This window comes from Oncorhynchus mykiss, chromosome 8 (assembly GCF_013265735.2).
Source record: "Oncorhynchus mykiss isolate Arlee chromosome 8, USDA_OmykA_1.1, whole genome shotgun sequence".
NCBI classification, from domain to species: Eukaryota; Metazoa; Chordata; class Actinopteri; order Salmoniformes; family Salmonidae; genus Oncorhynchus; species Oncorhynchus mykiss.
This window is the reverse complement of record NC_048572.1, coordinates 47,254,733-47,272,337: the sequence shown is the minus strand read 5'-3', so window position 1 is coordinate 47,272,337 and position 17,605 is coordinate 47,254,733. Positions and strand designations below refer to the sequence as shown.

The following is a 17,605-nucleotide window of genomic DNA, read 5'->3' as shown; positions in this document are numbered from 1 at the left end:
GCAGACTGTGAGGGCTGCTAATAAGCGCAGAACTAAGAGTCCTAGATATTGTCGCGGTCAGAGAGTTTGGCTCTCCACTCAGAACCTTCCCCTTAAGACCGCTTCTCGCAAGTTGACCCCGCGGTTCATTGGTCCGTTCCGTATTGCTCAGATCATTAATCCTGTCGCAGTTCGACTTCTTCTTCCGCGATATCTTCGTCGCATCCACCCGGTCTTCCATGTCTCCTGTGTCAAGCCCGTTCTTCGCGCCCCCGCTCGTCCCCCCCCCCCCCCCCCCCCCCCCCATCCTTGTCGAGACCGTGGTCATCAGTACCTAGTAGATTGGGAGGGGTACGGTCCTGAGGAGAGGAGTTGGGTTCCCTCTCGGGACGTGCTGGACCGTGCGCTGATCGATGATTTCCTCCGTTGCCGCCAGGTTTCCTCCTCGAGTGCGCCAGGAGGCGCTCGGTGAGTGGGGGGGTACTGTCATGTATTGTCATGTTGTGTCTTGTTTCTGTCCTTTCCCTTCACCCTGTCTCCCTCTGCTGGTCGTTATTAGGTTACCTTTTCTCCCCCTCTTTCCCCCAGCTGTTCCTTGTCTCCTCCTAACTACCTCGTCACCCCTTTTCCCACCTGTTCCCTTTTTCCCTCTGATTAGTCCTCTATATCTCTCTCTGTTTTTGTTTCTGTCTTTGTCGGATTCTCGTTTGTGTTACTCATGCCTGAACCAGACTATCGTCGTGTTTGCTCTAACCTTGTCCTGTCCTGTCGGAATCTGCCTGTCCATCTGAGCCTACGTGTGTTTCGTCATTAAAGAAACTCTGTTTTGTTAATTCGCTTTTGAGTCCTCATTCACGCACCTGACAGATTCAGCTTTGGCAGTGCGGAGAGCCTCCGTGATAGGGAGAAACTCCACAAATACAGGTGTGCCAAGCTTATAGTGTCATACCCAAGAAGACTTGAGGCTGTATTCGCTGTCAAAGGAGCTTCAACAAAGTACTGAGTAAAGGGTCTGAATACTCATATAAAATGTTATATTTCAGTTTTTGATTTCTAATATATTAGCAAAAATGTCTAAAAACATGTTTTTGCTTTGTCATTATGGGGTACTGTGTTTAGATTGTTGAGGGGGAAAAAACATTTTAATACATTTTAGAATAAGGCTGTAACCAAACAAAATGTGGAATAAATCAAGGGGATATTTTCTGAAGGCACTGTAGTTAAACTGGGATATGACTAAAGAGTTAATCAAAGTGATTTTTTTCTTCAAATAGACAGGTAGTTTCCTTTCCATGGTAGCAAGATCTTACCTATTTTTGCTAACTTTCCATAAAAATGTATTTCTTTCAGGATTGTGCAAGGTTGGTAGAATCTTATAAAAAAAGTATTCACAGCTGTAATGGCTGTCAAAGGTGCTTCCACCAATTATTAACTCTGTGGTGTGAAGACATACTCAATCGATACAACCTCTATTTGTATTTCTTAGTAATTTGGAAAATGTTTTTGAAGTTTTTTTTCACTTAAAAAATGCGGAGTAGGTTGTGTAGATCTATAGGATAAATGTAACCCTTTACAGATTTTAGAGTTAACCCTTTACTGACACGGGTTGACAATGGCAGATTAGGACACTGATAAGTGCTTAAATTGGAACGAAGTGACTGTACAGTAACATGAAACATATGACGTCAGAGCTCATGGTCTTCACTTCACAGCTCTATATGGGAGGGAAAAAAAGCTATATATGGGAGACCCATAGGGCGGCGCACAATTGGCTCATCGTCGTCCGGGTTTAGCCCAACCTCACATTCAATTCGCGCATTTCCTAAACATAACAAATAAAAAAAATATATAAACACACACCACACATACTGTTCCTTCTGCTTACTGAGTTTTTATCTTCACCATGTTGAATTAGTGCTTGTGTGTTCCAATGAGTTATATTTGAAGATGTATAGAAAAGCTATATTTTTGTATTGTATTGTTACAATCCATAACCGGGCTAAAATTGTGTTTCGTTATTTTCCTCGTCTATGAGAACTTTGTCATTTTTAAAATAACCATGGAGTAGTCTTTGTGTCTTTGAACAACTGGTTATCAATATGTAGTTTATCGACGACGAGAGCTTCTCGTTTCCATTTTAATCTATTTTCTTTTAAAATTGGATACAGAACTTTACGCCAGGTAATGTCAGGTAAGGCTTCTCTAACTAAGAACGGTGTTCTCCTTTTTTAAATTCATTCACTTCGGTTTCAATCTTATTGACTGTCCCTTTTAGCTTGTGTTTCCTTCTCCAATGTCGCAGCTTTTTCATCACTCATCTCGAGGCTTGCCTTCAACTCTTTTATATCCTTACTGACTAATTCAAGTATACCACAGTTTGTCATTTATTGATTTTATCAGATTGGTTTCACCTTTACCTTTCCCGGTGGTGAAAATATTAAATCGTCCGTGTCTGTAGAAGAGTCACGTTTTCGTTTCCCCTGTCTTACTCTCCGTCATGTTTGGGTGTTACTTGTTTTCGCAATATTTGTCGATAAATGTCTCTAGTCTTAAAATTTGTTTTGTGTTATTATTCAGATTGAAGGTTATCACCCACCAGATTGTGTAGTGCTATTATTTAGTCTAACAGATTGTGTAGTGCTATTAGTTAGTCTAACAGATTGTATAGTGCTATTAGTTAGTCTAACTTGCCGATATTGAATATTACGTTTTTATCTTGAGGTGCTCTACATAACTTCGTTTAGTCCGCCATTACCAGTCTCAGTCAGGCCTCATCTAGTTAGGTACAATCATGTCCAACATTTTTTGGCAACCTTGATAAAACGAGCAAAAAAGACTATAAAATAAATAATAAAAATACTGAGGAATATTGTATGCATTATTTTTAAATAGGAAAATTATATAATTTTATTCTAATACAATTGCTCAGAGAAAGATATTTTGTAATTAATCTAAAAGGGATGGGGGTCTAAATTATTGGTACAATCTACCCAGTACCAGTACATTTTTGCCGAAAACCTGGTTGCCTCTGCCAGGAAGCTGAAACTGCAGTTTATACTCGATCGTCCGTCACTCCACCTGCAAGAGACATCGAGAAACCCTTCCCCCCAAGTGCATACGTACCCCATATACCAGGGATCATCAATTAAATTCCGATTTTTTTTATTGAGAGAATGAACACAGGGCCGGAACATCATTATGAATCATTTGTAGACTGCAAATTGACCGCAAGTAGCCCAAACAAATATAATATTGGACTAAAGCATAATAATTTCAAACCTTAAAATTTCATACGATCATCATCACCTCTCTATTATGCGTGGGAATATTTTGGAACAGATGTTCAAAATCACTTGGAGCTAATTTACTGGTGTTTTTAGTCTTTTATGTCCAACATTATTCTGTTTTGGGGCTCAAGGACGTTGGGGGGGAGGGGTACAAATAAAATATTAAATCACAGGCCGCCAGTTGGGGACACCTGACATGTATATTACTACTATTTGTATTCCGTTACGATTATCACAATGTGTGAGCATTAAATAAGCCCCTAAATCAACAAGACAATCCTCCTTATTTTACACCAAACTGAAGAGTGTAACGTTGACTTTGAAAAGGTTAAAGACTTGACTTCCAGGATCCGGGTAAATAAAAAGTTTTAATACAGAGCTTTGGGGTAGACATGGTCATGTGAAAATGCAAAGGCTCTTATGCTCTTCATTATAATATCATGATTATTCAGTGTCTTCCTGTCATAAAACACGAGTTTATTGTCACAGTGTCTAGATTCTGGTAACTGTTGTGTCCATGACGTTACAGCGAGACTTTGGCTACTTTATGTGGGCCATGATGTTCTGTACAGAACGATGGTCTTCTGTTTGTCATAAGTGTCGTTTTTTATCTGATAAACAGGGGTGATGGAAAAACACTAGAAAAATTATTGTATTTCAGTACAGAAAGTTCTACCTTTTTAGATACAGTATGTGTAAGCATTTTAAGCAGGTTAGGCTATTCCTGTTATGATTATAAGCAGAGATATGTAAGGATATGGCATCTGGCCTGGGTTCTCCTCTGTCTTTAAGTTCCCAGCTGTGCTGTGAATTAGTGCGTTAGAATGGAGCTCTAACGAGAGCACAGGCTGAGACATGCAGGGAATACAGATAACAGAGACACAAGACAATGTTGTGTTTGTATTTTGCAGCCTATAATAATTATGACCAGATAGGTTTAAGGTCCTAAAATGTTTGTCTCTGTATTTCCTACTTTATTTACAGTCATAAGTATTCATTTATAATGCAAATTATATTTTTATTTAATGTTGCTATTTATTTTTATTTAGTCGGTTGTTCATACAACTCATCCCAACTTGGCAACTCCAAGCATGATTTAAGATCAAAATGAATGTGAAATGTGAAATGCAGTATACAGTATGCCAGTTCAGCAACCTGCTGTATCAGTTTATGAATTGATCCGAGACTGAGTGAAGTTTGATCTTGAAAATGGCACCGATCTGTGTTGTTTATTTTTGCCTCTGTTGTCTCCTGTGATAATAATTGTGGAGATTATGTTGTTTTCCTTACTAAACAGCAGAGAGGAACATTTTAATGAATTGTCCAGTTGAATTCATTTCATAATTTGGTTTTGCTTTAGTTTTCTCTTTTGTTGTTTGTGTGTGAAAAGCAAGAACATTTACCTCAGATTATAGGTGATTGGTTGACCTGGTTTGACAAAATAGTTTGAGTTGTTGATTGTTAATGGAGTTGTTGATGATGTTATGAACAAGTGGTTTCCCTTTCAGATTGATGCATCATGGATACACACTCTGCATAGATTGACAGACAGCCTCTCAGTTAATTTCAATCTATTCAGGGGATGGGGGAAGTGGAGTTAAAATATTTTGTTTAATCCAATTAATTTAGTTAAGATTGTCACTTCTATTTAAGGCTGAAGTGAGTTAGAGCGGTAGTATCACGGCCAGCCAGATGAGCAGCCCTGAACACGGCTTCTTGTTAGATCTAATTCATCTGGTTGAGTCTGTTTTAGTCCCAGGCATCAGCTCATTCTGAACAGCTGGGAGATATAGATCTCAGTTTAATCATGATTTATCTGTTACCGTAGTTACCGCCACACACATCACTTTAATAGTGTTTAATGTTGTTTGACAGATTTGAGTGTAAAGGAAGAACATAATGAATATTAAGGAGATGTTCCGAAAATGAATGAGGAGGTAGATTGACTGGAAAACCCAAGTCCCTTGATTAGCTGGTTCATCCTCACATTGTCAAATTGTCACCATGGGAATTAAAGAACGATACAACCTTAAAAGGATCCGCCTTCACAAAGAACGAAGTACAGTGGGAGGGGTTATGTTTCTTTGGTGGCACTGTTGTGCTACAATGTCTTATTGCATTCATATAAATACAGTGAATGTGTCCTGTTATTCTCATCTGAAAGGAGTGTAAGTTGTGATTGTTTTGACAGACCATTTAGCAATGTCCTATGCTATGAGGAGTCTGGTGGAGGATGATAAAAGATACCTCAAGTCCTTCCAGTTGTTCCGGGAATGCTCCTCTGAACATCAGTGCATGCAGGACTTCATCCACGTCATCCTGCCTGACATACTAGCCAGGTAACAAGGATGTAGCTAAGACTGGGGTGTTTTATGATAGTAGCTACCTGTCCCAATAGCACAATATCCTGCCTTTGTCTTCCCCAGCATTGGAGAGGGAAAAGCCAATCTTAATGTGATGGGAGTCGGAAGTGGAGCAGGTGAGAAAGATACAAGGGATTAAAGTACTATAGATAAACAATTCAAATATTTGTTTAACGACATTGATTTACCTAAGAGCATACCAAGTAAAGTAATTTACCTGTTTTATTCTAGGCAGATTACTTCCATCAAGTTCTGCAAATCATAACTGATGACAATCTATTTTTGGTTCGCACGATGTCTGTTACTTATTTGGTAGCTAACATTATTTATAAGATAACATGACTTTATGTCCTGCGGTTCTAACTCTTTCTGTTTGAATATAGAAGAAAAGCCTTCCTTTAGGGGCCTCAAACTCAACTCTGGACCTCGAAGCCAGTTCCACTGAATTTTTTCATTGTTCCCCTCTAATCAGGGATTGATTTAGACCTGGGACACCACGTGTGTGCAATTAATGATCAGATACAACCAGCAGGCTCTGGACCTCGTAGGGTAAGAGTTGAGTGCCCCTGCTTTAGGGTCTGGTTCCAGCTCTTCATAGGTTGTCTGTGTTTTTCTGATGTTCCCACATTAACAGGTGAGGTTGACCTGGAGATGTTCTCAGAGCTGCGCCTGAAGCATCTTGCCGTAACCGTGGACAATCAGGTGGTGGAGCCCATCGCGCAGCAGTTACACCTTTATAAGGGTATGGTTAGAGTTACTATAAGGGTAAAGTAGACTGTAATGCAAGGGTTTACCAGTACCACAATTTAAAGGGTTTAACGTTATTACAATTACGGGACTGCAGACTCCAATGGAAAGGTTTAAGACAACTATAAGTGTATATTTTTGTCACGAGAATTAGGTTCTCAATGTTTATACCCCAATTTAATGACTCTGTCTGCAACCAGGATTTGTAAGATACTGGTTGGAATGAAAACAGACAGAGGCCCAGTCCACAATAGTCAATGTTTATTCACGGGAACGTTCTGGCGTGCACTGTACAAAGACCTTCATTTTATAGTGACACACATACTTCCACACAAAACATTAGTTATCATATGCCCACTGAACTGCCTGTTCACACCGCTATCATCCAGAAGGTGAGGTCAGTACAGGTGCATCAAAGCAGGGACCGAGAGACTGAAAAACAGCTTCTATCTCAAGGCCATCGGACTGTTAAACAGCCATCACTAACATTGAGTGGCTGCTGCCAACATACTGACTCAACTCTAGCCACTTTAATAATGTAAAAATTGATGTAATAAATGTATCACTATCCACCTTAAACAATGCTACTTTATATAATGTTTACATACCTTACATTACTCATCTCATATGTATATACTGTACTCTATACCATCTACTGCATCTTGCCTATGCCGTTCAGCCATCACTCATTCAAATATTTTTATGTACATATTCTTATTAATTTCTTTATTTTTACAAATTTCTTTATCCATTATTTTTCCAGGTAAGTTGACTGAGAACACATTCTCATTTGCAGCAACAACCTGGGGAATAGTTACAGGGGAGGGATGAGCCAATTGTAAACTGGGGATTATTAGGAGACTGATGGTTTGAGGGCCAGATTGGGAATTTAGCCAAGACACCGGGGTTTACACCCCTACTCTTGCGATAAGTGCCATGGGATCTTTAATGACCTCAGAGAGTCAGGACACCTGTTTAACGTCCCATCCAAAAGACAGCACCCTACACAGTGTCACTGTTCTGGGGCATTGGGATATTTTTTTTTAGACCAGAGCTTTGGTCTGGTATGCAGGGTGGTATGCTGCTGGTATGCTACTTGTGTGTGTATAAGGTAGTTGTTGTGAAATTGTTAGGTTAGATATTACTGCATGGTCGAAACTATAAGCACAAGCATTTCACTATACTCGCATTAACATCTGCTAACCATGTGTATGCAACAAATAAAATTTGATTTGATTTTATAACCACTGTCGCCCCGCATTGGAGTCAACATGGGCCAGCATCCTTGTGGCCCATGTTGACGAGTTGATGCTGTTCTGAGGGCAAAAGCTGCAATTCAATATTACGAAGGTGTTCTTAATGTTTTGTGTATATCTTTATCTTGTGTAGTTTTGGTGTCCCAGAAACCAAATCTAGATTACATTAAATTTGCCTGGAATAAGATGACTGCCACTGAGTTTGAGAAGGACTGGCGAGAGAAGAACTATACCAAGAAGATGACCTTCATACACATGATACAGGTTAGAACCAACCACATGTTAGAACTAACCACCCCCCCCCCCCCCCCCCCCCCATCAATATACACCATAATGACAAAGCAAAAACTGTTTTTTAGAAATTAAAAACCGGAAATATCCATTTACATAATTATTCAGACCATTTACTCAGTACTTTGTTGAAGCACCTTTGGCAGCGACTGCAGCCTTGAGTTTTCTTGGCTATGACGCTACAAGCTTGGCACAGCTGTATTTGGGGGAGTTTCTCCTGTTAATCCTTGCAGATCCTCTCAAATTCTGTCAGGTTGGATGGGGTGCGTCGCTTCACAGCTATTTTCAGGTCCATCCGAGGACACTCCCGGACAGGGCCAAACAGGAAGGATATAACCCCACCCACTTTGCCAAAGCACAGCCCCCACACCACTAGAGGGATATCTTCAACCACCAACTTACCATCCTGAGACAAGGCCCAGTATAGCTCACAAAGATCTCCGCCACGACACAACCCAAGGGGGGGGCGCCAACCCAGACAGCAAGATCACATCAGTGACTCAACCCACTAAGGTGACGCAACCCTCCCAGGGACGGTATGAGAGAGCCCCAGTAAGCCAGTGACTCAGCCCCTGTAATAGGGTTAGAGGCAGAGAATCCCAGTGGAAAGAGGGGAACCGGCCAGGCAGAGACAGCAAGGGCGGTTCGTTGCTCCAGAGCCTTTACGTTCACCTTCCCACTCCTGGGCCAGACTACACTCAATCATATGACCCACTGAAGAGATGAGTCTTCAGTAAAGACTTAAAGGTTGAGACCGAGTTTGCGTCTCTGACATGGGTAGGCAGACCGTTCCATAAAAATGGAGCTCTATAGGAGAAAGCCCTGCCTCCAGCTGTTTGCTTAGAAATTCTAGGGACAATTAGGAGGCCTGCGTCTTGTGACCGTAGCGTACGTGTAGGTATGTACGGCAGGACCAAATCAGAGAGATAGGTAAGAGCAAGCCCATGTAGTGCTTTGTAGGTTAGCAGTAAAACCTTGAAATCAGCCCTTGCTTTGACAGGAAGCCAGTGTAGGGAGGCTAGCACTGGAGTAATATGATCAAATTTTTTGGTTCTAGTCAGGATTCTAGCAGCCGTATTTAGCACTAACTGAAGTTTATTTAGTGCTTTATCCGGGTAGCCGGAAAGTAGAGTATTGCAGTAGTCTAACCTAGAAGTGACAAAAACATGGATTAATTTTTCTGCATCATTTTTGGACAGAAAGTTTCTGATTTTTGCAATGTTACGTAGATGGAAAAAAGCTGTCCTTGAAATGGTCTTGATATGTTCTTCAAAAAAGAGATCAGGGTCCAGAGTAACGCCGAGGTCCTTCACAGTTCTATTTGAGACGACTGTACAACCATTAAGATTAATTGTAGTGATAGTGAGAAGGACAGATGTCGTGTGGGAACTTATCGCCTCTAAAATGTAAATAAAACACTATAAAGAGTTTATATATTGTGTCATTACATTCCTAATTGAAGGTTTGTGTCGAATTGGAATCTGGTTTTTAGGGTAGTGCTAAAGTGATCTTAGATGTAAACTGCGGCTTTGAGAATGATGATGGCATGTAATGAAGACGGAAAAAATTACTAGTTATCCCCCCTTTACCACCGTCACTGTCCATTTCTTGTTTTTAAACGATGAGAGAAGTGCTACACCTGGTGGAGAGAGATTGTAAAACAGAAATAGTTGCTTTATGCGTGCTGTACGTTACGACATGACGGATATAACGGAGGGTCCGTTTTTTCAACATTCCTCCAATACTATAGGTCCATTACCATGTCTATCAACGCTTGAATAGAAACCTAGTTCACACCCCCGATTTTGACGTCAACACAGTCGCTACAGTCCCATTAGTTTTCTTTGTAGCCTCGTTTGAATGTCGCGGTTACGCACATTTGTACGGAATATTAATTTCCCACAGAGCAAACTATTTATGTATTTACAGCATTCTTATAAAATAATTTTTGTCAAGTTTTTGCTTTGCGGACCTTATATTTTTATTGACATCGTTGTTCTGAAAGGACATTTTTAAAACCCTTAAAAAAATGTGAATTCTGATTTCATTAAACACTTTTTTTTTTAAATCCTGATTTTGTGACGGTTGTCTTCCTCTGACGAGGAGTAGTAGGAAGGATCGGAGGACCAATGCGCAGCGTTGTAAGTGTTCATGATATTTATTATAACTCAGAACACTAAAGAATAAAACAACAAAGTTAATGAACGAAACCAAAACAGTTCTGTCTGGTGCAGACACAAAACAGAAAATAATCACCCACGAAACACAAGTGGGAAAAGGCTACCTAAGTATGATTCTTAATCAGAGACAACTAAGGACACCTGCCTCTGATTGAGAACCATACCAGGCCAAACGCAAAACATAACATAGAAAAAGGAACATAGACAACCCACCCAACTCACGGCCTGACCATACTAAAACAAAGACATAACAAAATAACTAAGGTCAGAACGTGACAGATTTTTTTGTTGTCAATATTAATATTCTTTTCAGCTTGATTTCATCCGATTCGATATGAGAAATGTAAGATGCCAGAGAAATGTTCAACACCTTATCATGGAGGGACTACACTTTTAGCCTCAACTGCCAAAGGGCACCTTAAGACTGGATGCCTTGGATGTTCCTGATAAGTAATGGAAGCTCAGCACTGACGGTCAGAAGCAGTTCTTATAAAGGCCTTCTGTCTTTGTATTTTCAATGTTGCCTTTATTGGGCCTATCCCTTCAGTTGGGAGTTTCAACACAATGCAGCGGTATCAAAAATGCTCTTGATTTCTCTTTTGAAGGAGTCTTTTAAATCCTTATATTGCCTTAAACCACATAGGGCAAAATGCTAAACTTATCCTTCTTTCCTGATTCTCCACATATATTAAGAGCAAAAGTGAAAACATTCTACTACTTAAGATGCACATGGATTACACCACTGCTTATTACAATGTTGTACGTGTAATATTCATATGTGTAAACATACTGAATTGTAATTGGATGTATTTTCCCGCCATATCATACTGTGCTATGATTGGTTAAGACCACCCAAATAGTTAGGTGATCGGCAGTTTGATCCTGGTTGGCGATACGTGAACATGCCAGTTATAGCTAGCTAATAAAGAGCTACGTTAAGAAATATCCTGTAGTTCTGCATTTTATTATTTTGTACAAAGTGTGCAAAACAAGACAGTACGCTTACTAAAGAATATTACTTTTGAATATACAGTCAAGCTTACACTAATTTTACAAGTATAGCAGTATATGACGGGTGGAACTCCACCAAAAGAGTCTGTACATAGTCAAGTCAGTATTTTCCTCAGTTTTCTGTTAGTCACAGTGATCATACATCTGTTACAGAGTACTACTGCAGACCAAATACCATTCAAGTGTGCTTTGGGTACTCTCCAATAGGTGATATTTTAATTCGATTTTTGTTTGGTTGGGCCATCCTAAGTGCTGTCCTAAGGCTTTATTAGTGAATTGAGCCCACCAATAGACTGAGGCGTCTTTTCTGCCGTCATCATACTCTTCCAGCCCGGTAGGTGGCTGTAAATGCACCAAATGTTGGCAAAGCCATCAACAGAAGAAGGCCAAAAAGTTGCATGCTGGGAAGATGGGCGACACTGAGGATGCTAACGTCGTTAGTAACGTGGACTGAGAGGACGGGTAACCAAGTCGTTCTTGCGGCAAATGACATCAATTGTGTTTCCAAGTGTAGATTCGTCCAAGCTACCAGGGTAAAGTCTCCTTCGGTTAGTGTGAATATACACCAACCCATGTCCACTGCTGCTGGGCAGGCAGAGCGAGTCAAATGGAATTCCTAGCAGTGTAGCTAGTTAGCGCAACTATAGTACCTTAGTTAGTTTGCAAACGACGGTATCATTGCATGGACGTCCACGACCAATAAGTTAGAGTATTATGCCATTATTAACTTTTAAGTGAATTGGTCAGTATAGATTGTCAAGGTTTTCACTGACGGGCTGGTTGTCACTCTTACGTTTGACAGCTAACACTGCTGCTAACGTTAATTCGTCACCGGATTAGATTGTTAGCTAACTAGTTAATTTACGTAACTAGCTAAGTTATCTAACAGTCGGCGTCTCATCAAGTACCCTAGAAGGCAAGGCCTTTATTGGGCTACCAAGCGAAATATCCCTTTGATAAAACTTCGTTAATAACTAGCTAGCTACTACTGAGCTTTGTGGTAAATGATTGGGAGTGTCACTGTCAGATGAATTGTTATTGTTCCCTGCTAGATAGAACACCACCACCCATCTGGATATCCCTCTCCTGCGTTTACATCATGTAAGTATGTTCATCAAAGAGTGATTGTCATGACATTGTATCAATAGTTAGCAACTCTAGCTAGACACCTTCTTTATCCAGTGCTTTTTACATCAAGCCATACGATGGTAACGTAGCTAGCTGTAGCCGACCTAACTAATGGCCTCAGACAGCATCCCCGGATTTTGTGTTAAACGCTCTTAAACAAAGCTTTCTTAGTGTCCAACAAGTTTTCTCTGACCTTAACCTTGTTCTGAACACCTCCAAAACAAAGGTAATGTGTTTTGGTAAGAAGAATACCCCTCTCCCCACAGGTGTGATTACTACCTCTGAGGGTTTAGATCTTGAGGTAGTCACCTCATACAAGTACTTGGGAGTATGGCTAGACAGTACACTGTCCTTCTCTCAGCACATATCAAATCTGTAGGCTAAAGTTAAATCTAGACTTGGTTTACTCTATTGTAATCGCTCCTCTTTCACCCCGGCTGCCAAACTAACCCTTATTCAGATGACCATCCTACCCATGCTAGATTATGGAGATGTAATTTATAGATCGAAAGGTAAGGGTGCTCTTGAGCGGCTAGATGTTCTTTACCATTCGGCCATCAGATTTGCCACCAATGCTCCTTATCGGACACATCACTGCACTCTATACTCTATACATCACTGCACTCTATACTGTATACCCGTCGCAAGACCCACTGGTTGTTGCTTATTTATAAAACCCTCTAAGGCCTCACTCCCCCCATCTGAGATATTTACTGCAGCCCTCATCTTCCACATACAACACCCGTTCTGCCAGTCACATTCTGTTAAAGGTCCCCAAAGTGCACACATCCCCGGATCGCTCGTCGTTTTAGTTCGCTGCAGCTAGCGACTGGAACGAGCTGCAACAAACACTCAAACTGGACAGTTTTATCTCCATCTCTTCATTCAAAGACTCAATCATGGACACTCTTGCTGACAGTTGTGGCTGCTTTGCATGATGTATTGTTGTCTTTACCTTCTTGACCTTTGTGCTGTTGTCTTTGCCCAACTATATTTGTACCCTGTTTTGTGCTGCTGCAATGTTGTGCTGCTACCATGTTGTGTTTCTACATGCTGTGTTGTCATGTTGTGTTGCTACATGCGGTGTTGTCATGTGTTGCTGCCATGCTATGTTTTCGTCTTAGGTCTCTCTTTATGTAATGTTGTTTCTCTTGTCGTGATGTATGTTTTGTCCTATATTTTTATTTATTTATTTGTATTTTTAATCCCAGCCCCCATCCCCACAGGAGGCCTTTTGGTAGGCCATCATTGTAAATACGATTTGGTTCATAACTGACTTGCCTAGTTCAATAAAATAAATAAGGTAGCTGAAAATGTTTCTGGCCCTAGTGAGTGTGTGTAGTGAACCACAATAATGGAATCGGTAGTTCTCCTTCAAAATAAAAGTCCCCCATTTGAAACTGATGCAAACAGACAAATAGTGAAAACATGCCACAATTGTACTAGTTAATGCTAAACAAGTTTGGAATTAGGCTTGGGCGGTAACCGGGGTATTTAGAAAAAGCCGATACCGATTAATCGGCCGATTTTTAAAAATGTATTTGTAATAATGACAATTACAACAATACTGAATGAATACTTATTTTAACTTAATACATCAATAAAATCAATTTAGCCTCAAATAATGAAACATGTTCAATTTGGTTTAAATAATGCAAAAACAAAGTGTTTGGAGGAGAAAGTAAAAGTGCAATATGTGCCATGTAAGAACGCTAACGTTTAAGTTCCTTGCTCAGAACATGAGAACATTTGAAAGTTGGTGGTTCCTTTTAACATGAGTCTTCAATATTCCCAGGTAAGACATTTTAGGTTGTAGTTATTATAGGAATTATAGGACTATTTCTCTCTATACCATTTGTATTTCATATACCTTTGACTATTGGATGTTCTTATAGGCACTTTAGTATTGCCAGTGTAACAGTATAGCTTCCGTACCTCTCCTCGCTCCTACCTGGGCTCGAACCAGAAACAAAACGACAACAGCCACCCTCGAAGCAGCGTTACCCATGCAGAGCAAGGGGAACAACTACTAGAGCTAGTGACGTTTGAACCGCTATTAGCGCACACCCCGCTAACTAGCTAGCCATTTCACATCACATCGTTGCACCAGCCAAATCTCGGGAGTTGATAGGCTTGAAGTCATAAACAGCAGAGCTGCTGGCAAAACGCACGAAAGTGCTGTTTGAATGAATGCTTATGAGCCTGCTGGTGCCTACCATCACTCAGTCAGTCTGCTCTATCAAATCATAGACTTAATTATAACATAATAACACACAGAAATGCGAGCCTTAGGTTATTAATATGGTAAAATCCGGAAACTATCATCTCGAAAACAAGACGTTTATTATTTCAGTGAAATACGGAACTGTTCCGTATTGTATCTAACGGGTGGCATCCATCAGTCTAAATATTCCTGTTACATTGCACATCCTTCAGTGTTCTGTTATAATTACGTAAAACTCTGGCAAATTAGTTAGCAATGAGCCAGGCGGCCCAAACTGTGGCATATACCCTGACTCTGCGTGCAATGAATGCAAGAGAAGTGACACAATTTCACCTGGTTAATATTGCCTGCTAGAAGAAAAATAAACGCACACCTATTTAGGTGAGGTGCTGGCAAGCGGAGTAGACAACTTGAAAATAAAATAAAACGAGAGGCTGCCTGGATCTTTAACTTAAAGACCCTTGCGCCCTTCGGTCTCAACGTAGACTTTGATCTGAAGCTATTCTTGTGATTATTGTGACTTTGCCATTGTAATTGTTTGTAAGCTTGTGTAGTCAAATGTTGTTTGTATGCTGTTGTTTGTATGACATGTTAATATTTGATAATTAACCAATGATATTAGGCCACTCTTGGCCATGATTACAGACACCTGTGTCTTTTGACACTACATAAACGAGTCATCCCGCAGTGTTTGTGATTATACCCTGATGAAGGCAGCTTGGCTGTCGAAACGTTGGTAATTAAATTTTTGCATCTGAGCTCCTAGAGTGTGCGGCTCTTTTATTTTTATTTTCTAATATTGCCTGCTAACCTGGATTTCTTTTAGCTAAATATGCAGGTTTAAAAATATGTACTTCTGTGTATTGATTTTAAGAAAGGCATTGGTGTTTATGGTTAGGTACACAATAAAGCAACGACAGTCCTTTTTCGCGAATGCGCACTGCATTGATTATATGCACCGCAGGACACGCTAGATAAACTAGTAATATCATCAACCATGTGTAGTTATAACTAGTGATTATGATTAAGTTTAATGCTAGCTAGCAACTTACCTTAGCTTCTTACTGCATTCGCGTAACAGGCGGGCTCCTCGTGAGGCAGGTGGTTAGAGCGTTGGACTAGTTAACCTTAAGGTTGCAAGATTGAATCCCTGAGCTGACAAGGTAAAAATCTGTTGTTCTGCCCCTGAACAAGGCAGTTAACCCACCTTTCCTAGGCCGTCATTGAAATTAAGAATGTGTTCTTAACTGTCTTGCCTAGTTAAATAAAGATTAAATAAATATATATATTTTTTTTTTAAACGGCAAAATCATCGTCCAAAATTACCGATTTCAGATTGTTATGAAAACCTGAACCTTCGACCTCTGAAGTTTTTTTAATACATTTGAATATTTTTTGCTACCGTTTTATTAAGCAAATAAATACCTGCAGTCAACTTGTGCAATATGTTAGGTGATGAAGGACATTGCGTTCTTCATTTCACTTGTTATTATTCTGAACAAAAATATAAACGCAACAATTTCAAAGATTTGACCTAGTTACAGTTCATACGTGACTCGTTTCAGGAAAGTAGGCATACAGTGGGGCAAAAAAGTATTTAGTCAGCCACCAATTGTGCAAGTTCTCCCACTTAAAAAGATGAGAGGCCTGTAATTTTCATCATAGGTACACTTCAACTATGACAGACAAAATGAGAATAAAAAAATCCAGAAAATCACATTGTAGGGTTTTTAATGAATTTATTTGCAAATTATGGTGGAAAAATAAGTATTTGGTCAATAACAAAAGTTATCTCAATACTTTGTTATATACCCTTTGTTGGCAATGACAGAGGTCAAACGTTTTCTGTAAGTCTTCACAAGGTTTTCACACACTGTTGCTGGTATTTTGGCCCATTCCTCCATGCAGATCTCCTCTAGAGCAGTGGTGTTTTGGGGCTGTTGCTGGGCAACACGGACTTTCAACTCCCTCCAAAGATTTTCTATGGGGTTGAGACCTGGAGACTGGCTAGGCCACTCCAGGACCCTGAAATGCTTCTTAAAGCCACTCCTTCATTGCCCGGGTGGTATGTTACTGAAATCATTGTCATCATTGTCATTGTCATCATTGTCATGCTAAAAGACCCAGCCACGTTTCATCTTCAATGCCCTTGTTTTCACTCAAAATCTCATGATACATGGCCCCATTCATTCTTTCCTTTACACGGATCAGTCGTCCTGGTCCCTTTGCAGAAAAACAGCCCCAAAGCATGATGTTTCCACCCCCATGCTTCACAGTAGGTATGGTGTTCTTTGGATGCAACTCAGCATTCTTTGTCCTCCAAACACGACGAGTTGAGTTTTTACCAAAAAGTTATATTTTGGTTTCATCTGACCATATGACATTCTCCCAATCTTCTTCTGGATCATCCAAATGCTCTCTAGCAAACTTCAGACGGACCTGGACATGTACTGGCTTAAGCAGGGGGACACGTCTGGCACTGCAGGATTTGAGTCCCTGGCGGCGTAGTGTGTTACTGATGGTAGGCTTTGTTACTTTGGTCCCAGCTCTCTGCAAGTCACTCACTAGGTCCCCCCGTGTGGTTCTGGGATTTTTGCTCACCGTTCTTGTGATCATTTTGACCCCACGGGGTGAGATCTTGCGTGGAGCCCCAGATCGAGGGAGATTATCAGTGGTCTTGTATGTCTTCCATTTCCTAAAACTGCTCCCACAGTTGATTTCTTCAAACCAAGCTGCTTACCTATTGCAGATTCAGTCTTCCCAGCCTGGTGCAGGTCTACAATTTTGTTTCTGGTGTCCTTTGACAGCTCTTTGGTATTGGCCATAGTGGAGTTTGGAGTGTGTTTGAGGTTGTGGACAGGTGTCTTTTATACTGATAACAAGTTCAAACAGGTGCCATTAATACAAGTAACGAGTGGAGGATAGAGGAGCCTCTTAAAGAAGTTGTTACAGGTCTGTGAGAGCCAGAAATCTTGCTTGTTTGTAGGTGACCAAATACTTATTTTCCACCATCATTTGCAAATCAATTCATAAAAAATCCTACAATGTGATTTTCTGGATATTTTCTCTCTCATTTTGTCTGTTATAGTTGAAGTGTACCTATGATGAAAATTACAGGCCTCTCATCTTTTTTAAGTGG

At 40.3% G+C, this 17,605-nt stretch overlaps 1 protein-coding gene across 7 annotated transcripts in view; it reads left to right on the top strand.

Annotated features, from left to right (window-relative positions):
* The first annotated feature begins 11,485 nt into the window (after window positions 1–11,485).
* The window catches only part of LOC110529976 (FAST kinase domain-containing protein 3, mitochondrial), a 30,766-nt gene continuing 24,646 nt past the window's right edge, over window positions 11,486–17,605 (top strand). The window contains exons 1-2 of one of the 7 annotated variants that reach the window (XM_021612690.2): window positions 11,486–11,576; window positions 12,171–12,215. The gene's annotated coding sequence lies outside the window, so the exon portion shown is untranslated. Of the gene's footprint in view, window positions 12,216–17,605 lie in introns of all 7 variants that reach the window. The other 6 variants (XM_021612687.2, XM_021612685.2, XM_021612688.2 and 3 more) reach the window with 6 other exon arrangements.